Source organism: Lagopus muta, chromosome 4 (assembly GCF_023343835.1).
Source record: "Lagopus muta isolate bLagMut1 chromosome 4, bLagMut1 primary, whole genome shotgun sequence".
Lineage (NCBI taxonomy): Eukaryota > Metazoa > Chordata > Aves > Galliformes > Phasianidae > Lagopus > Lagopus muta.
The window spans coordinates 34,073,971-34,095,643 of record NC_064436.1 but is presented as its reverse complement, the minus strand read 5'-3'; positions in this window follow the sequence as shown (position 1 = coordinate 34,095,643).

The window sequence follows — 21,673 nt, the reverse complement described above, 5'->3', positions numbered from 1 at the left end:
TTGACGTGCTGGGGATACTGGAAGACAGAAGAGATTTTAGAGCAGGGATTGTCTCAAGAAGTAGGCAGGCCATGACTCTGCTGGAGCCCTGTCCCTATTGGATGCCTGGTTCTGCCACTGTGCTACTTTGAATGGAGGGAGTCCAGCAGCCCTCTTCAGCTCAGTTCCATACAAGTACAATTAGAGCAGTATGACACGAATTTAGAATGTAAAAAATCTCAGACTTCTGCCACAGCAACCCTGGCAGCAAGCCAGGGTTGCTGTGTTAACTAACTAGTTATTGCAAAGATGCAGGAGCAGAGCATGTTCTTTCCAGGCAGTGTGTTAATCTGGTGTGATTGTGTCTGCACTCCAAACGGGCTTTGTCTTTGCAGATTACACTGCTCCAAGAACCAATGTCTGCAGCAGTGATTTCTGTGCAGTAGAAGGGAGAGGAAGAAAAGCTCAGGCATGGACAAACTAGAGACTGGTTTTGATCCTAAATGGTGGAGGCATGAAAGAACACTATTCTGTTTTGGCTTTCTGTCTGTTTATTCCATTAGTAATACCCATTTCTTTAGAATTTGGAAACACCCACAGTGATGGTAGTGCTGTGATTCTGTTTGTTGCATTATGTTCCTGAAAGCCTTGTTATTTCTGCTGCTGTTTCCATTTTGAAAGAAGCTATTAGCATCTGTGTCTGTATGTGCAAGCTTTGCAGATGCTGGGCTGTATATTGCACAGTGCCCAGCAGAGCTGGAACTGTGTTATGTACATTACAGTAAGCCTTGAGAACATAGAACTGGGAACCTCTGGCAAATACTTGCAGATAGCTCAGGGACTAGGTAGCAGTGTGTCATCAGAGAAAAGAAACAATGCCTGAGGCACAGCTGCGCTTCTGCAAGTGCTTCCTCCCCAGGCACGCAGTGTGCATTTCAAGACTTAGCAGAGGAGCGTCAATGAAATTAATAGTCACGTGTCTACAATGTTGAGCACCTTGGTGGACTCTGAGAAGCTAATTTTTCTTAGAAGGGAGTTTCTAGTTTTTTGCTGTTCAAAGTGTAAACACCAGTCAGTGTAAACAGCAGTCACAGTGAAGTTTCCTGCAGACTGACTAACTGGTGTGTGATCTTCATGAGCTGAGCGTTGACCACATTGCTCACCATCTCCTTACCTTAACGCCTTTGAGCTCAAGGCACTGAACTCCCAGAGGACGTGATGAGGAACATCCTGAACAGTGGAGAGGACATTATGTAATAGCTTGGTGGCTTGGCATGGCCATGTAGAAATGTGAGTAGTGAACTTGTCAGCGCATAGATTTACAGGCTGAACAGAGCAGCAGTCCTCAGAGTAGTTGCTGAAGTGGGGAGCACGTGGGCAAACCTCAGGGCAGATGTAGATGTGGTAGTTTGTAGTGGAGGAAGTGACAGTGTCCTCCTTGTCACACACAGCTCAGGGAGGCACAGAGGCAGTTCAGGAAAGAGGTGTTTCCCAGCATGAAGGGAAAAAGTAGCTCCCTAATTTCTCCCTCTACTAAGGGAGGCCCTTGGGGGGTAGCTTTGTATTACATTTAAGCGAACCCAATGTTTACCAGCACGGTCCCTGGAAGCCACAAGTTTCTATGTCACTCAACAAGTGGGTCTTGGAATGGATGTCATGCAGCTGTAGCCACATGAGCCAGCTGGAGGCACAAGAAAACTGCTGTTAGGTTTTCACTGGTGGCCAGGATCCCTTTTATAATGGGAAGGTACCTGGAATGTTGCTTTCAATAGAGGAATGTTGCTAGAACAGTGAGAGCTGAGATTGCTCTGCTTCATGGAGACGTTGCATCAGTGAGTTTAGGGCTACTGCACTCTCAGCTATACTTTTTGTGAGGATGATTCTTTTAAATGCTTAGATAAAAGGCAATTGGATCGCTAGCTTTCTGATGATTATATAATAAGCATGTCATCCTTCAGAGTGGAAATATACACATGTTGTTGATAAATATACACCTGAATTTTAAAATGTCTGCTACAAGATTACATGGTGGTGCTATCCTTTTATTAAATCTATCATTAAATCTAACATACAGTAAAAAGAGATTCCAAGTAGGGTCGGGTAAGAAACACTGCTACAGCATAGATTTCCAAGTCTCTAGAGTTACTTTAAAGCTGTTTCAGGGGACACAACGAGGACAAGAGACATGTTTGGGAGGAATTCTAGCATGCTTTTCAGCGGGTTGGAAGGGAAAGGCTGGCCCTGATCATATACAGATGGTGAAAGAGCACGTGGGCAGGAGGGGAAGCAAGAAGGGAAAGCCTGTACTTGGTTTCCCTGCCTCACACAGATTCAAAACATGAGTAAAAATCTGTTTGGATGGAAAGGAATTCTTTTCTTTGAGACTCAGTCCAAACAATAGGATTATTTTTTCATTATTGCAAGATTACAAAAGAGACCGTGCAGTTTTTATTTAGTAGTGACCAGTTTCAGTTCAAATCAGTAGGTTGGGGTTTAGTGTTATTAGCAGCTTTTGTCTGCTGTGCTGTGAGACCAAATATTTAATCAGTGTTGTGGATTTGGAGAGATGACTAAAAATAACACATAACAGTTGCTTGAACTGATTTATTTCCAAGGTGTAATCTGAGCCACTGCTTACGCTGCTTAAACTTCAAAACAAAACATCTATTTGTTAGTACTGGAGAGCCAAAAGAACTCCAGGAGAGTTGTAGAAAATATATGTATCTATGATATGTGTTTTCTACAGCAGAACATGCTAACCTGTAGTCACACAGTCCTGAACCAGGACAGCTAACCTATTTACCTCCTGTTTACGTCAAAGAAAACGTGGGTATTAATTCCTGTATTTCATTTTCTGCTCACTGTGTTTGCAGCTTTGTCAATTCATCTGACTGTAGCTCAGATATGTGTATACCATGCAAGTATTATTTTACTGAAAAACTCCGTATCTGTATAATATCACTGATTTCTGACAGTAATGAAAATTAGACTAGTCCTCTTGCAGCAATATAAATATGTTAAGTATTGCGATTTAGTTAACTGGAAAACTGCTTCTCATGTAGCACTGCAGTTTCTCAAGTATACCTTGCTCAGGGCAAGGGCTAGTCAGTGTTCAGTACTCCCCTTCCTGCTGCTCTTTATCTTTTAGTTCATGTAAGCACTGTTCAAATAGCCATCCCAAGAATATTATTCACTCTGCTCAGGGATATTTCTTTTCTGAAGCCACTTAACTGTGATGGTAAGCTGATGGCTGCCAGAAGCCAGGAAACTCAGATTCCAATGACAGTAAGAGAATTTTACTGGATACCAAATTTATCTTTGTTTATCTGAAACACTAGGCAATTAATTAAAAAAAAAATATTGATCCTGGTTAGGCAATTATTCTAGCCTGTATTGTTAAAGTGTTTGACATTTCGGAGCTGTGCTATAAATAAGCTCCACAGAATTGCCAAGTATCCGATCACTAATTAGTATACATGAAGTTTCTGTGGCTAATACAAGAATCCTTCTTAAATTTCAGCTCAGTGATGGATTCTAGGGACTGTTTTCAAACAGAGCTTTAAAAGCTTTAAAAGCTTTTCTGCTTTCCAGTTTATTCTCATAACCTTTCCTAAGACAGTGAAACTACATAAAAAGAGAGGAGCTTCAAGGCCAGGAATTGTGCTCCAATTAACTTACTGTAAGCCACTGTTTTGGTGTATGGGGGCAATAAGTAAGGAAGGATTTTATTGTCTTCCCCTACAACTAAGTGAATTAATTCACTTATAACCTAAGTAGAAATTAATGTATTTATTTATATATATACGTTCCTTCTTGACTGGAAGAGAGGCAAGTCATGGCAAAAATAAGTAATTTACTTATTTACATAAATTACTGTATATAATGTTCTATTCTTTCAAGTGTTCGTGCCCATCTACCTCAGTTAACAAGATAAAATAGGACTTGTTATTAATTGGATTTTCCTTTGAAAGGCCAGCTAATCTGTTTTCTTTCTGTTTTATTTGTTGCTATGAGCCTCTACCACCAATTCACTTCTTGTATGAGGATTAACAGATGCTTTTGCTGGTGTGCTTGTGTGACGAGACGTTCTTGTGCTGCTGTTATTCTCAGGAGGCTGAAGGGGAAAGGGGAGTCATGCTTTGGTAAAGTAATACAGGAACCAGTCCCGCTTTCATCAAAAACATCAGTGAAGTTTCTCTTCCTTTGGGAAGTAAAATGCTCAGTCCCTAAGAAACATAATTTAAAACCGTGATTGTCTTTTCCCATTCCTGCAAATGCTGAAAAAGGGTAACTTTGTGATATAATGATATTGGAAAGAAGTAGAATCAGTGGCTGCATGAACTCTTTTTGTGATGAACCTCTAGTAAGTTCCAATACTGATAGAAATTGAGTATTTAATGATGACCTGGAGGGGAAAAAAAACTTCAGAGATGCAGTAGGTCAAACCCTTCTTTCCACTGAAGAATTCATTGCGGAGTAAGAACCCGGCATCCTTAGTGGTAAAAGCATGTCTCCTGCAGGGTCACTTAGAGAGATCAGCTTTGGAGGCAGTTGTATTCAGCTCTGCCAATCTGTTTCTTATCCCTAAGGCTGCAGACTTCTGTAGAGAAGAAACTTTGTTCTTTTCATATACTGCCTAACAGAATGAGGCCCTGGATAACGAATAGAAGCCAGAATTGTTGTAGTAATTAATGAAGTTTAGATGCCATTTAAGATTCGTCTTTTTCACCTTGAAAGACATTTTCTTGATTATTTTTCGAAGCTGATAAAGCTGATGGAATTTGTCTAAAAGCTGATGGAATTTGTCTAAATTCACACAGGTTTGGTTTCTGTAAGGTTTACGTCTAAGACAGAATAATTGGAGGGTAGTAGTAAATCTCGACAAGGAACACAGTAGCTCTTTTTTGGGATATAGGGTGAAGATTAAACCACTGTGATTACTGAGTGCCTGGAAGAGCTACCAGTAGTCGTATAACATGCAGTGCAAACTCGGCTGAGCAGAATGGTTCCTCCACATACAAACTGGCATACTGGGAGGGTGGAATGAATGTAGTCTTTTTAAATCATATGGAAATGAACTGAGACTGCAGTGTTTGTGGGTTATTTGGTTCCTTTAGGGCTTTTTTTCTTTTTTCTTTTTGAGTTTCACTGATTCTCTCTAATGTCTCCTTAAAGGAATTCCCTATCATCTGTGATCACTTACTTTACATAAGATCTCTTTATTTATGGCTTAAATACTGATCTTCAGAGCTGGATCTCTGTTTGTTAGTTGTGGTCTGACAAAAACATAGAAAGCTGCCCTTTGCATGTTTCTGTGCCACAGATGTGATGCAGTGCTGGGTCAGGCATTTCAGACAGCTAGTATTGCAAGTATTGCAAGAAGAAAATTAATTGGCTTTAACTGACTCTTTTGCTGCAAGCTTGAGAAAGATCCTTATCCCCTTCTGTCTGATTTTTTTTTTTTTTTTTTTTTTCTTCCCTGACTGAAAACATGAATTACTTTTTTAGAATTATGCTTTCATCTGTGTCTGGCTCTTTTTTTCTGTTTGCTCGAGTCCCCAGAATTAGCAGGAGTAATGTTCTAGTTTGCAGTGCAGTAGGAAAGAATAACTTGACTTTTTAAAAAGTAATAAACAGCGTAAGACCTGGAACAAGTACAAAACCTTCAGACAAGGTGAAAGCCCCCAGAAGAATACCTCTATTCAAAATGTCTGTGGATGTCTGCAAATACTGCCAGGAGCTAAGTCTTGTCCTTTTCCTTTCCAAACATGTGTATTAGGCTTCTCTTTAAAAATACGTACTGTATCCTTGAACTCTCCCATGCTTCCAGTTAAAGAAGGTAGTATTTTCTTTAGACTAGTTGATTCATACATAAAATAAAATCCGTGAGACATTATTTTGGTTTTGGTTATTTCCCTCTTGTGATACTGGATGGAAAACAGTCTTTTTGGAATACTCAAGCTTTGGAAAACAGCAAATGTTTCTGGCTGTTGAAGGTTTTTACTGTGGACTGTAAAAATAATGTTTTCTTAATTATACTTCCTCTGCAATGAATTAGTACCATATTTTGCTTCCCTTGTTTACAAACTCATTGCTTTCAGCAAGGATTCTGAATAGATGGAAACCTACCTGTTTTACTTAATACTTTTATCTTAAAAACAAAAGAAAACAAGAAGCAAATTTCCTGAGGAGAAAACAGACTTGAAGTTACCTGGCTTGACATCTTAGGAATTTCACAGGGTTTAAGTCTAACCAAGGTGATCCAGCTTTGTTTAAAATTTCACATACAAGTCCTTTAAGACTTGTATGTATTGTACAGCAGATCATCTGCTAATACTGTCAGTGTTGTGATGAGTTCCTCCTGTGCATGATTTTTCATCCCCAGGAGCCAAGCTGTCAACATACTGGGATTTCCTCGATTCCCCAGAGCAGCCTTTAAGGTCAGGGTCTGACCCAGTAGGAGACTTCACTCAACAAAGTATTCTGTGCTGTGCCATTAGTAATTGGATAAATAGCCTGATAATCTCTTGCTGTATGTCCATCTCAGAACTGTGGGACCCATTGTAAAACAGGAACATGTAGCCATTATACATCTACTTCCCTTAAGCCCATGTGCATTAATCTGTTGATTCCTTTTCTTAAAGCACAGCAGATCTTCCGAGGTAACTTTAGTTTGTTTCTTGTCTTTCACTGTCCTTCGTGTCTTCATTGTGATTTATATTGGTTTTATTTTATTTATTTATTTATTTTTAATGGCACCAGTGAGAGTATTACCTTCTCTTGACTATGCAACAAGACATCTGCTTTACAGACAGATCAGAATGGCTTTATTTTGTGTGGGGAGCTTTGCCACCAATTTACCTTTCCATAATCCCCATTGGGTGAATGACTAGTTAAAACCTCTGTATCACACAGTCTGTTCTGTACTCATCTCTAAATGGATGTGGGATGACTTGCATAATCTGCATAGCAAATGATAGTAATTTCTTCCTTAAATACAGAATCATAGAATGGCTTAGGTTGGAGGCGACCTTGAAGGTCATCTAGTTCCAATCCCCTGCCATGGGCAGGGCTACCACCCACTAGACCAGGCTGCCCAGGGCCCCATCCAACCTGGCCTTTTTTTCGGGGTCAATGAGAGAGTCAGAGACTGACTGTTGTTTAATGTGTCATCTGTTCCACCTGGGTGACACCCATGTGTTTGAACGTCACAAGTAGTGGCTAATTTTGTTAGCTATGCTGTTGCCAGCAGCCTAAGAAGGATTCTTTGTGGCTCCAAGACACTTATTTACTCTTTTTTTATTTGGCTTGGAATCCTGGAGTTTCTTGTCATGGTCTATTGAGAACAATAGCAAAAGTCCTGCTCAAATTTAACTTAGTGGGAAGGAATCACAAGTGCTATTGGATTTATCCTTGGATTGCCTTATGGTGTTACCATCTTTTATTAGATAATAATCTCATGTTCCTTAATGACAAGACAGTCAAACAAAGCGTATTTTCTACAGCAGAGAGGTTGTCTCTATGGGAGTAGTATTCTGTATTCAAAATCTAGGCAAGAGAAAATTCTTCCCAGGCCTCCAAAATGTGCATGGAAAGAAGGGATTCACATAAAGATGATGGCCTTGTGATCTCATTTAGCCTCTTAAAGCCTTTTGCACACGCCAATTCCAGAAATCCATCTAAGTAATTTTCTTTAAATCCATTCTATATTCTGCTTATAATGAAGTCCCATGAGAATGGCTGCAAGAGATCAGAAAATGAACTCCATTGTGATTCATATTTGAGATCGGCAGGAAAATGAAGGACTTCAGACCAAATCCCAGAACATGCTCAAATGTGAGATATTTAGGATCGACATCTCAGTATTTGCTTCTGTGAAGAACTTGGGCTACCTTCGGTTTTTAATCAGTCTTGTAGATGAAAATTCACCAAAAATTAAGTTAACGTGTGTATGTATTATGTGAAGTAATGTACAGATCAGGCTGTAGAATGTCATTATATATATATATATATATATTTATATATTTAAATGTTGCTTGGATGTTTGTTTTGGTTTTATGTTCTTTTAATGTGTGTTTTTGGTGGTTTTGTTTTTTTTTTTTGTCTTACATGGGCAATAATATCTCTTTTTTTTAAAATCATGCTAAAGATTGACTACTGGTGGTACTTGGGACATGTGTGGGAACCATGGGGGTTGGTTTTTTGTTTTGTTTTTTTTTCTTTCAATCCACTGGATTGTCTGTGGGAAGGTCAGTACACCATATAGAGAACTGCCCTGAGAGTGGGCAATCTCAGAAAGAACTGCTCTGGAGAAGGATGTTTGCTAGTTCTTCCTATTGAGGGAGAAGATCACTGTTCCTGTTTTTCTGGTTTTCCAGCAGTCTGTATCTGTTGTTAACTATCAAGCCCTCACCAAATCAGCCAGTAAATCTACCTATTGCCTTACAGGTACCTTTGAGGCAGAAAATATCCAGTGCGCTATAGCAGGCTGACGTTAAATGGCTATTTCTTATGAGAAGTTTTGTAGGCACTTGAATTACAGCATCTGATATTTGTTATGTCTGGTCTGAATTCTGAAGACCTTACAAGTTGCTAATATTTAAAACCATAGATAGTGAATTTTATTAATCTGAAGCAGCTCAGTTCCACAATAAATTGTGGAGGTAAGTAACCCCTCAAAGCCTAAAATTTATTTTTTCATTTTTAACTCTTACAGTTAATATTTGAAGGGAGGGAGAAAAGAAATGCAAAACAGACCATCTGTGAAACGTGGAAAAATTAAAAACTGCAACAGTTAGGTTCTGTGGGCAGTGGGCCATAACACAACTAAGCATTCAGCCAGCATGATATAATTATAAATTAAAAATCTCTAAATAAAACAAATTCTGAGTTGAAAGCAAAACAGATATCCACCAGACCTCTACTTATTTATTTGTGGCAGAGGAACACATTAACTTCCATTTTGGAAATCAGCAGCCATTCCCCTGTGTACTCAAAAGTCTGTGGTGTCTGCATGTTCGTGGAAGGTGCATTTCCTCAGGCTTTGATGCCTTATTGGCTCCATATTTCAGTCAAAGGAGACTTCTGCAGAATTCAGGGAAATTTACTGCAGCTCTGGAGTTCTCAGTCTTTTTAGAGACACTGCAAATGGTACGTCATTTATTCTACTATTATGACATGTAGAAATGTGCCTTCTGTTCTGGAAAGTGGTATACACTGTTCTTCATAACAATTTTTATGATCATTTACTGCTGTATTTCCAGGAGGAGCAAGAGTAACAGATGGAAACTTTAGTTACTGAAAAAGAAAAGCCATGGAAAGATCTCAAATCTTGTAAATAAATGAAATGGATGCTGACATTATGTTTACGATTATTGCAGAACATTTTCTTTCATGGAAACCCAATACAGGTTTTATTTTCTACACACACCTTTAGCTTTTTGAGGGAAATGTTACCCACTGTTTTTCAGGTTAGATCCATATGTTAAGTAGATCTTTCTTCATCAAAGCCATAGATATTCATTATAATTGTGGATGACTATGATAGTACTATCCAGAATAAGCTTTCTTCCTGTAGGTCAGATCCTTTATGAACATCCAAACATTACAAAATTATTGGGACTTTCAAAAGGATTTTTTAAATATCTTGTCCACTGTATATATTATCTTAATCATATGGTAAATTACTAAGAACTTTTGAGTAAGGAAAACTGAATTAAGAGCCTCAAATAGGAGTGAAAACCAATGGCTTTTAAAAGAAGACTAATCAACTGAATTTTCCATGGCTGTTCTAAATCACTAAGGGTGTATGTGGCAAACAATTTCTGTAAAAGCAAATGTAATTTGAGTTTCAAACTTCAATCTTAATATTTTCTTATTTTGATACCATAAAAATATAATTTAATTTCGGAGTTCTGATATCTGATGTGTCTTATAAGCTTTGTTTGGATCATATTATATTTTGTTTCCAGTTGTAAGCTAGTTAACTGACATTTCTTCTGTTTTCTTCCAGTTTTCTTATTTAAACAAAGCTGCAGCAATCATAACAGCTTGCTGCTGCTCATTTTTCTGGAAAGAGCAGGGGAATGGAGTTCTGAAATAAATGTTTAAATATATATAATACATACATACATACATACATACATACATATATATTAGAAGGGCATCGTACAGTAGTGACAAAGGTTCTATTTCTTGACTGAACAGGAAAGGTTCTTAGTCCTGTTTCAAGGTGATGCAAGTGTACTGCCAACATATTTCTTTACTAAAAAGGCTCTCTGGGGAAGAAATTGGTATTATTTACGTCCAGCCTGTTCACCTCCACACTCTCAGCTTTTCCTTTATTTCCTAGGTGTGTTAAAGCAGTAAGTCATAGTACTGCTATCATTCAGTCGGTACTTTCTGGCCCCTTGCCATCTGTAAAATGATTCTCTGGACAAACTGGGTTCTGGAGTTAATTCTTCTGTGTGCCTCATGGAATAATGTCAACAGCAGCAGCACAGAGCATTTGTGCTCAGTCAACTTAAACTGACAGCTGCTGTTAATAACAATTAAAGCACGTTAACACTAATTGCATTGCTGATTCTAATGAAATAAAGGCCTCCTTATTCACTGGTAGCGAAGTAACCCTGATGTAACATATAGACTATCAAGCAGCCAACAGTAGCCATGACTGGAGAAGGACCGTGAGTACAACTGACTTTCAATTCCCTACAACCTACTTTCAATTCCCCAAAGACGCTTTATTGAGATTCTTCAGATTTTTCATCCTGAAGTAGATACAAAATGCTGAGTAAAAGGATATTACATAAATTGGCTGGTGTTAGCAGTGAACTAATTGTTTTAATTTTGTTTTGTGGATTGATAGATTGTGTCTTATCCAAAAAAATGATGTCTATCTGTCTGAGGGAGGAAGTTGGGTGTACCAAAAGGCTTTTGCTTGTTTATGCTTTCCCTGGGCTGTAGCCATAGTCCTTAGAAAAATGTCTTCTTTCCCTAACTCTTGGGAACTGGTAATTAGCAAGGTAACAATGTATCAAAGGGAGGTAAATGGAAAGTTGTTATGGTTGCATCTTTACTCTAACCCGTAGCATGTTACCACTCCCATGCAAAAGGCAGCTGTATTTGCAGAAGGGCCAGCAACAGATATAGTTGTCAAAAGGAATGGCTGTTGTTTTTCTCTTCTCATGAATTAGGTCTCTTACAATAAATAAATAAATAAATAGAGGCTATCACTGGGTTTGAATCATTGACTTTCTATGGGCAGTGGACGTGCAGTGATTTCTACTGAGCAGATAGATTTGAAAACCTCAAAATGTGTCCTAATGAGCGAAAAGCATGCCTTGTGCATATCAGTATGAACAGAATTTATTTGCTGTGTGTAACTCTCCTCTGACTTGTGCTCATTCTTTATGCTGCTTTATTTGATTGCACATGCTTAAAGATTTTTTTCAACAACTGAAGTTACCTAGTAAAGATCTGATGAACATTTCTTCTTTAAAAGGCAGTTAGGATCTGATGTCTGTGCCTTGCCTTTAATTTATGATATATTGGAGATAATGCTTTTAAAAGTGGGGAAATTCTTGACTGTCCTTAGCTTGATCTTCTGCAGACTTGAAGTCAACAACAGTCAAGTTAACTACAGTGGAGCACGGATTACAACTAAATTGCTCCCAGTACTATTGATCTATTGGCTGAAGTATATGAAAAGCAAATTCAGACATAAGGTAAGCAAATGCAGTTTCTTTATTTATATTCATTTGGATTCTGACCACTTCCATATGGTCAACTAAGTTAATTGCATACAGTTTGTTCCGGTGTTTTCATTTCAGTGTTTACAGCATGATTTGCCTTTCTTTTGTGTAACCATACTGGAAAAGAGCCTTGTGTCTAAGTGTAATATAATTGTTTTTCTAATTATCTCACATGGTACTAATCCAAACATCATAATATATGTTAAATATATTTATATATATTTATATATTTATTTTAATAAACCTTACATAAAGTTGGCCTAAGAAGATTGAAGTTAGAGACTATTTGTGCTGATCTATTTTGGTGGGTGAATATAAGAACAAAGGTAACCTGCTTTATTAATTTTAACAATCAAAAGTACTAATTTTGTCACCACCTCACATGTGGCGCCATAATATAGTTTTTGTACCTATACCTCTATAAGGACATTGTGTTTTGGACATGTGGCAGCAATGGAGTACTTGCTCACACCTTCGTAAAATTTCAGGGGCCACTTTCTTTTTTTTCTTCTTATGGAAAATTTCATCCATCTGTTAAGTACAATGCTTTAAAATAATTGGATAAAGCTACTAATTATGCTGACTATAATTCTTTCATGGAAATAATTTCATCAGCGTTTCTTTCATATAATTATTCAATTCTCTTTGCTGTCCTAGAACCAAGCTGTTACACATATGTGATGGATAGGGTCAGAACATCTAGTAAGAACTGACAGAAATGTCTTAAAACCAATTGCTTCCATGATGAATTGATAGAGTTCAGTAGATCTTTAAAGGACTTGGATCGAGGTGCATCCCAGCACTGCAATTTCAAATGCTTAATTTGGGGACCGTGGGAGTTGTTGTCTGGGAATGGAACATTTCAAAAAACAAGCAAAATGGAAAGTAACTTTGGAAGTAAGTAATGCTCAGTGATGAACATAAAAGTTTAAGGAAGAATAACAGAAAAGATTTTACTTAAAGTGTGTTGTCATCAAGCTAACCACTCCAGTGAAGTGAATTTAGTCGTAATTATCTTGCAAGACTGAAAAAAGGCTTTAAATAGTGCTCCTGAATAGATCCAATCGACCCATTGGAACATTTACTAATTGTGTATCTCTGTCATGTACGATTGGCTGTACAATTTTAAACATGGAATCAAATTAGTTCAAAATACTAGTTGAGCTATTTGTTTAATGTGATCACAGATTTTATTAGATGACTAACCTAATTTTCCGATGAAATGACTCTGACGTTATATTGAGCCTTTTAGTGGCTATAGGCTCATTGGCAGCAACTCGTTCCTTATATTTCTTCCATTTCTCCCCATATGTGTATTTTTCCCTCTCTGTTATCTCTAGCTCCTGTGAGTTGGTTGTTTCTTTTCTTTTTTTTTTTTTTTATGATACTTTTAACCGTTTCATCTATTTGCTGTCATGGAGCTGGGAGACCTATTCTAGAAACCAGACGAGGGCATCTGCTGTTAGCTGTAGCAAACTAAGAAACAAGGATGACTACAGGAAAGGAAAAGAAAAAGAAGGAAAAACAAACGAACAAACAAAAAAACAAAACAAAAAAAAAAACAACCAACAACATTTGTTCTTTTCTGGCTTTAGTAACAAAATGCTCCTGGGCTGTATTTAGCAGATTTTTATTTTTATTTTTATTATTATTTTTTTTTTTTGACTGAGTATCTAATATTCTAGAAACCTGACTCCTGCCTTTCTGGTGACTCCTGGGATAAGATGACAAACTGCATTCCTCTTCTCTCACAATTGCAGAATCTTTTGTTTCTTAAAAGTTACGATTCTCTGCTTTTCTGTAATGTTCTCTGTTTTGCAGGCACGACTGGAAAAAGTATTTATGTTCATCTGTGTCCCCGGTGAGTTTATCAGGACTGTGAAGATGGTCCCTGTACCTTCTTTGACTTTGGGACTGTTCCTTTACAGAACTCCTCTCAGAAGAAAGCTTCAAGATGTTTTCAAGCACTTGTACAATTCAGTTCTAGTAAGATTTTCAGTTTCTTAACAGATCTGCTGAAACTAGAAATTCATGCACTAACTTACTTTTCTGTGGAGTTTAGATGAGCATTATTGATTTCTCATTTAGAAAGCAAATGAACTGACTTTTGAGAACCACAGAATTCATTGTAATTGTTTTGTGCATTGTTTACCAATAACTTGGGGTGGAAGTGCTAGCAGTGCTATTCTCTGAAAAGAAAGCAGATGAAGTGGTGGGGGGAAAAAAAAAAGGGGGATGTTGGACAATCTTGGTCTGAAGTTTCTAACTTGTGACCTGACAAGATCATATGTAATATGCTGCACTTGAACATGCAGGATGGTAACACAGATTGTCAAGTGTCTTGAAACTAGCCACTAGTATAAAAACACTAACAGAGAAACAAGTTTGTTCAGTAATAAACTATATTCTTAATCTGAAAATAAATATCAGAGTTTGTTATGTCAAAAAAGAAAATATGTCCAAAAAAGTAGCTCACAATATATTAAGGAGAAAGGAGAAGCATTATTCAGTGACTAATAATGCCTTATAGGCTTCCGGAGAGGTGCTATTTGAAGGGTGTGAGTCAAAAAAGAATGTTATCTTAAATTCCAAACAAATAGGTGAGGTAGCCTGGAGGTATGTCCTGTGCATTTCTTGTCTTCCCTCTGCTGGCTTCTTGCTGTGCAGTGAGACATACGTAGACCTGCTGACTTTCCCTTTGCACAGTAAGCTCTGTGTTCCCTGCTGTGAGGAACAGCATGGTGGTAGTTCCAGACAGGCCAGGGAAGACAAAACCTAAAAGGAATGATATCATCACTTTCTCCTTTCTTGTATTTAGATCACCCCAGAACAAATTTTCTTATATCAGTAAAACTGAGAAAGGATGTTGGCCCTGAGATTTTTAAATGCTACTTAATGCCAGCATAGTTTGGCTAACAAACTGTAGTCTGTGAAACTGACTACCACCACCCTCAAATTTATTTTCTGGACAAACAAGAAGTTTTTCATCACTGTGTTTTGAAGAGTTGACCCCCAACAACTGACACCCACAAGCACACGCTCTGGCAGGCTGAAGCTCCTCCAGGGATCCATTTAATCTGCACAGCTGAATATGGATTGTTGCTGTTTTGTATAAAACCATATGAGAGATTACATCTTCCTTTCTACAGGCCCACACAGATGGTGCGAGTGACTAACAGATGCCTTGATTTTTTGCACAGCCTACACACTGATGTCATAAGAAGAGACTAATACCTTGGAGGTGAGTGTCCTGTTTGTTTGTATTTCAACATCAACAGTATGAAGTGCAACAATGGATAAGAAATTAGTAAAAGAAAAGCCAAATTTCATATTAGAAGAAACTGACATAAAAGATATGTAACACAATTAATTAAGGGAATCATCAACGCTAGCTGCAGTTGCTGAGAATTCTATGCAATAGTATCTTCTTGAAGAAGGAAGGTTTTGAAGTAAGGGATGTGATTTAAAAATGATCTCAGTTTTCCTGCCTTTTTCTTAGACTGGAGTTCATGCATATTTGAAACTGAACAGTTGAAGCTTCATCTTGTTTTACCTTTGAGGAAGCCTTGTGACTTTTTTTTTTTTAATATATAATTCTTAAACTGGTCCCGATGCTTCAGAATGACTTCAATTAGAACTTCTATATTGAAGGGCTGGAAAATAGCTGAAAGGAAAGTGGCCAAACCAGCCTTTCTTTTTCTCTGAACCCTACCTTTGCATTCTGAGGACAGTGGGACCCAAGGAGACATGGTGGTGTGGAGTGGTGTTTGGTCCCCAGGGCTGGTTGTAGCTGAGAGAGAAGTGCAGCAGAGTGGTCTGGGGAGCAGGGCTCCCACCAGAGCTGGCTGTGAAATGTCCAGTGCTACCTTGTCAGTTAGATCAGTGATGTTAGCCCTATTTTATAGCTGGGAAAACTGTTGTAAACAGTAAGTGCACTACCTAGGCAGGTGATGGTGATTCCTAATCAGATTGGACTGGGGGAGAGTGAAATATAGGGAGGTGGAACTACTGGGAGGAGAAAAATTGTTAAGATAAAGAAGGGGGAAATTTTATGGGAAAACTAGGCTATAGAGTTACAAGAATTGGCTGGAGAATGAGAACATAGGCTTTAAGCTTCAAAAACAGAAGCAGGAATTAAGAAGAAATGGAGAAAGAAAACCTAGCTATGGAGCAGATGGCTAGGAGCCATAGTGAGATGCAGAGGAGAAGTAGTCCAGAAGACAGAGCTTGGCATGAGTGCTGAGGAAAGATTTAGAAACAGGCTAGAAACCTGCGACTGAAAGCAGAGGATGGGAAAGGAACAGGGTGGGGACAAAGGATGAGGAGATGAGACAGGCTGGAGGTGGAGGGTGGATCAGAGAAAAGAAAGGAAGACAAGTCTGTGCCTATTTCAGTGTCCTCCTAGTTTTTATTCCTGGGTCTCCAGAGGATTACAGAGCCTTTCCATTTGGCTTCTGTTGTAAGACAGTGAAATACACTGCTGGCATGCATATGTTGACCCCAACTACTGTTGCTCAGTAGAGTGAGAGACAACCCTTTACTTTTAATATCATGTAACTGTGGCCTCTGGCAAAGCTAGTGGGCCCAGCTTCCTTTGCATTATCAGCTGATAACTAACTTTGGGTGTCAATAGAGTTTGTGAGTTGTAGGTTAAGGCAGATTAACAACACCAACAGACCAGGAGTCGCACAAAAGACTCAGAATGGTAATGTCACCTGTAACTCCAACTTCTCACCTCGCTGTCACTCTTGCTTGAAGTTTGCACCTTCAACATTCTTTTTAAGGCAAGGTTAGCTTTTCTTGCACAGATGTGTAGGGATCTGAAGAGTTTTCCCAAATGCCATCTTAACTATGAAATGGCTGGAATGACACAGTTGGCATTTGAACAGGACAAAGTCGGTAGCTGGCCAGCCACAGTGAAGTTGGAGTAAAATTCTTCAGCATTCGCTGGTGGTTTTTTGGCCAAGAAATACAGCTTCTTCAGAGCAAAACAACATAAAAATAATAAAGTCTGAGCAGGTTCTTCTTCGGTCATTTTGCAGATTATCTGCTGTCTTGTCTGTAAACAGCAATATCTTTACATGGAAGTTCTATTAGAGGTGAAGAAGCACAATCCATTTTCGCATCAGTTTAATGTCACTGGGATAAGAAGTATGTGGCAACATGGAGGCTCTTTTCACTATTCATTTTATTCTCAAAGATGACCACATTTTTCTCAATATTTCCATTAAGTATTGTATTTGATAAAATTGGTGAGACTGTAATAGGGAGGCTAATTCAGGAATAAGGGAGAAATGAACATGAACTAAGTACGATTCTTATGTAATCTATATTGCCTCTGCATAGAAATGGACAGATCACGGAGCAGTTTAACCTCCCAGATGGCTGGAAGTTAACTATTGTGAGCCAGGTTTGAGGTAATAGCCTGAACAGTATTGGGAAAGTCATTTATTTTTGGCAGGAAACAAATTCTTTTTTGGCCTGTGGACAGAAGATTACAGTTTTTTAAACAGCCATAAAGAAATGCTCTGAGCTTCTCTCCAAGAAACAAACAAGGTTTCACAACAGCCAGTTGGCTTAAGTTGCACTTACAGTACTTGTAACTTCAGATATTATAAGGAGTATGGGTTTGTATGTGATAATGTTAAACTTACAGACATGTAGGAATGATTTTATAGCTGATGAAAGGGAGAGCTCCAAAAAGCTTCTCACTTAAGATAGCCGTTGTGTGAATAGGTGAATTGGGACGCGGTGGAATAGTAATAATTACATCCATCCCAGCACTAAATGGCTTCTCAAACTTGTTGGGGATATTTCTCCCTTTCTAGAACTGAAAGCTGATGCAGCATGAGACTGCCTGATATCTTTGCACTTATATATAATAGCGTTCCAGGGCCTGTCTTTCCCCAAATACTAGTGTGCTGGTATCCTGAACTATGTTTGCAACAGATTTAACATGTTAACTTACTACGGGAATTCTGTATGTGTTCTGCATGTGATGCTTGGTCTGTGACCTGCTGCTGTGTGGTGTTGTGCTCTGGGGAGCCCTACAGAGGGGCCTAGGTTTGGGGATCCATGGAAACAGCCCTGAAACAAAGAGAAAACAAACTGGAGAGTTGTGACGTGCCTTCTGGAATACTATCAGCAAGTACAGATTTTCACCAAGAGAGAGATTTGGGGTTTTGTTTTCTTTGTTCTAGATGTTTTCAACCTGCCAACTAATGTGTTCTACAGAGGTAATGCGGAACAATATTTCAGTTGAGCAAGTGGTAGAAAATAAATCCATAATATAGTAAAACAACATAATGTTATTTTATTAACAATTTTAATAAACAATTTTAATAATGTTTATTTTGTAACATCTCACTGATCTCATCTCTCCTTGCTCTTAAATGTGAAATGACAAAAGCTGCATAATGTGGTAACTCCTGTTCCTTGGGAATAGTATTTTTTTTTTCCTGTATTCCTCCTGAAATTAGTTTGACCTTCTACTACAACATGTTAGTGAACAGGAAGAATATGTGCCCTATCTACACCTATATTTTTATATATGCAGTCCTTTGAATGATTTGATTTGCTACAGAATTAGCTCATATGGAAGTTTTGAATCTTAGGAAATTTGTAAGACAAGAGAATAAGTTACAAGAGGAAAAAGATTCAGCCATAGATCTTCCACTATTTCCTGATCGCTCGTTAGGCTGTGTAACGCTCTGAGGTAGACGTGTTTTCCCAGAGTAGTCTTCAGCTGTTGTGGAAGTCTTTATACTGACAATATTTAGAACTCTTGCAAATAGAATTGTTGCAACTTACATCTAAGTAGCCTTGTTTGAGCAGAGCGGTTGGATGTAATGAAACTAACGTGTCTGAGTAATAAGCAGAGACAGTTGCTTTGGGACAAGTGGCGGGACTACCAACTTAACATTAAACTGCCTTGACTTAGAGCTTGTGCTGAGGCAGCTCAGCCACGGCTGTGGTGCAGATAGGAAGTGCAGCTGGACCACAGACCTTCCAGCCCCTGCCTTTCCAGTGGCATGAGATCAGCAGCAGTGAATGCCTGAATGATGATATACAGTTATAACGTAGTGCTGTGAGAAAGAAGTGGATTTAGTATTGCTCCTACTAAGGATTTTTGTATCTTAACGAATGCAGGTTTCCTTGAAATCCAATGTGAACTCATTCTTTGAGTTAATCAAGTTTGATATCAGATTGTTTTTAAAAATTTTTTTTTTTTTTCCTTGCATATTCTCAATCTTGACTTTAAATTGATTTTGCTTACTTTTTTTCTGGAGTAATTTTGCTGACTTATTGTATTACTGTATGTAACGTGGGTACAGAGATCCTAGACGCATCTAAACTAGAGGGAGAATGGTAACTGCTGATTCTGAACTTTAACCTCCATAATGTTTCTTTTTAGAACATTATTTCTTGTTTGAGGTCACTATTTTATTCTTACATCTGCAACAGCTATCACTGCTTCTAGACAGTCTAGTTCTTTTTCCAAGTGCAATCATTTTGGACCACAACAAACTTGATTTACTTCCAATTTAAGCCTCATCGGTTTGTTAGTCCTCTTATCTTCAGCCATCTTGGCCTGCTATATTTCCAACATCAGCCATTTGTAAAGACAGCCCAAAACAAAGCTTTGGCCATGTGTCGTTGTATTTGAACTAAGCATATATTTGGAAAATTTTCTTTTAGAAAGGCATAGCAAGTGTTATAAAGTCATCAGAAATGTAAATGAAAAGCTGAGCTTATGTTGCATGGAAAAAAATATATCTGTGCAAGAGGACTTTCTCAGGCAATTAATAATATGAATTAATACTTAAAATACAGAAACTTTTTGAAATAAACTGCACTTAAAAATAGTAGGAGAGCAAAAAATGAGGCTGCATTTTATTGTAATGAACACTTAGAAGATGAATTCAGACTGTTAGAGGAAGATCTGTGGCTGTATGCTTCCATCATACAAAGCAGATGAAGCATCTGAATAAGCTCCCGAGAATGTGAATTTTGACTCACAGTAGAAATATCAGCTGTGGATGCTGAAAGAACTGAGAATTCTGGAGGATAAATTCCTACTGAATTCTTAACCTCATGCTCAGACATTGAAAGAAAGAGACATATTTAAAGTTAAGCAGTAATATATCTTTTATACTTGGGGGCATTTCCTGCTGCTGTGCTGATGCAAGCCATACGCTGGCATGTCTTAATGGTGGGGAGGTAGTTGAGGTGCCCACGTGTCCTGTTAATTTCCAGTAGCTTTAATTTTCTTTGCAAAAGTGAGGGCTTTTTTTTTTGTTTGTTTGGTTTAATTTTATGGTCAATCAGATCTTTCTCATGCTTCTCAAGGATGGACTGCAGCCTTGTGATGTCTGCACAGTGTGGTGGTCACACGCACACAGTCCCAGCACAATGAAGGAAATAAAAAGGGGACTGAAATTTCTTGGGGTTGTGGTATGGCAGGATTTGTGGTAGTACCTGCTAGGAAGTCTGGCAAAGGCATAGACCTGAGTCTTGCACTTTGGATTCAGAATTAAAAAATAAAGGAATAAAGCTGTTGGAGTTTGTTACCCTTAATCTAAAAAATCTGAAAGGTTAGTCTTGCGTTTCTCAAGGTTCTTTTGTTTTTTTTTTTTCAGTAACAAGGCTAAATGTCTTATTTAATTTGTTGTTTGTTTAGTTGTTATGTTTTTTTCTTTCTTTGTTTTTAGGTATTCTGAGGATGATGCTATTGAGAGTCTCCAGAAAATTCGAGCATTGAATACAAGCCATGTTTGGATGTGCATTAAGAGTACCTCACATTCAGTATGACACATGAGCATGAGAGCTGTGCTGGACAAAGCTGGTTTTTCTCTCTAAGAGGTATGCAATTAAAAACCTCCCTGTGTGCTAAACAATGCAAGACAAATACAGAAAGGTAGACAATTGAGATAAGTGGAACAGGCGAAAGAACAGAGCTTTAAGATTTGCTTTTTAAGTAGAAGAAAGGTAGGGTTCAAGGCATTCTAACGTGGACTATATTGTAAGCAGGCCATGAGAATGTGAGTAAAGGGGGTTGAAAACAGGGCTAATTAATGGCTTGGGTGGAGGGGAAGTTGCTGTACGGGTGTAATTGTGCACCAGATCTGAGCCAAGGAAGGGTGGTGCTGGGGGTAACGTGGTCAAGGCCACAAGAAAGGAAAATACCAGTGCCAAAATTGTTTTGAGGAATATTAATGACCATGTTACAAGGTTGGAGTACAGGAGAGAATAGTGTGGAGAAAATAAAAACTGACATGTTTTCTATTTGAAGATGAGAAATGGGGAAAAAAAAAAAAAAACAACAAACATATATCAGAAAGAAAAAGAGTAGTGGGACAGATCTTGAGGTGAGTACAAATAGCTGAGAGAATGTCAGCTCTGTTGTCTATTTTGAGGTCACACAGCTGTAAGTCCCAATACCAAGTTTCTCAAGAGCCCTTAAGCCCCATACATTGTAATGGTGGTCACTTAAAGCTGCGCAAGTTGTTAAAAGGATCACCTGGCAGGGGATTTGAGCTGATTAATGGTGAGCCATCCTATCATTGCTGAGCTGGTCTCTACCATTCTTCTTTACAGATGCATCTGGAATATGTCAGGGCTCTCTCTTGTAAAACGTGCATTCAGGCTTCCAGCCAGCTAAGAGGTGCTGCCGTGGGTGCTCCCAGCATCAGGTCGCCTCCTGCCTAGACTGTGCCATCCCTCAGTCCCAATGGTAGAGTGCTGTGTGAATGTATATGGCCTGATGAGAGAGTATCAGCCATGGGTAAGCAAATCTATGAACATTTATTCTTTAGAAAAGCATCTATTTTGTTAAAGCTTCTTGTAGGTTTAAGAACGATACTTTTTCCCCACTTTCCCTTCAGCTATGTGTATAATTCCCCCTTCTTAGAAAGAGGACATGGAAGAACCTACATTTTGTA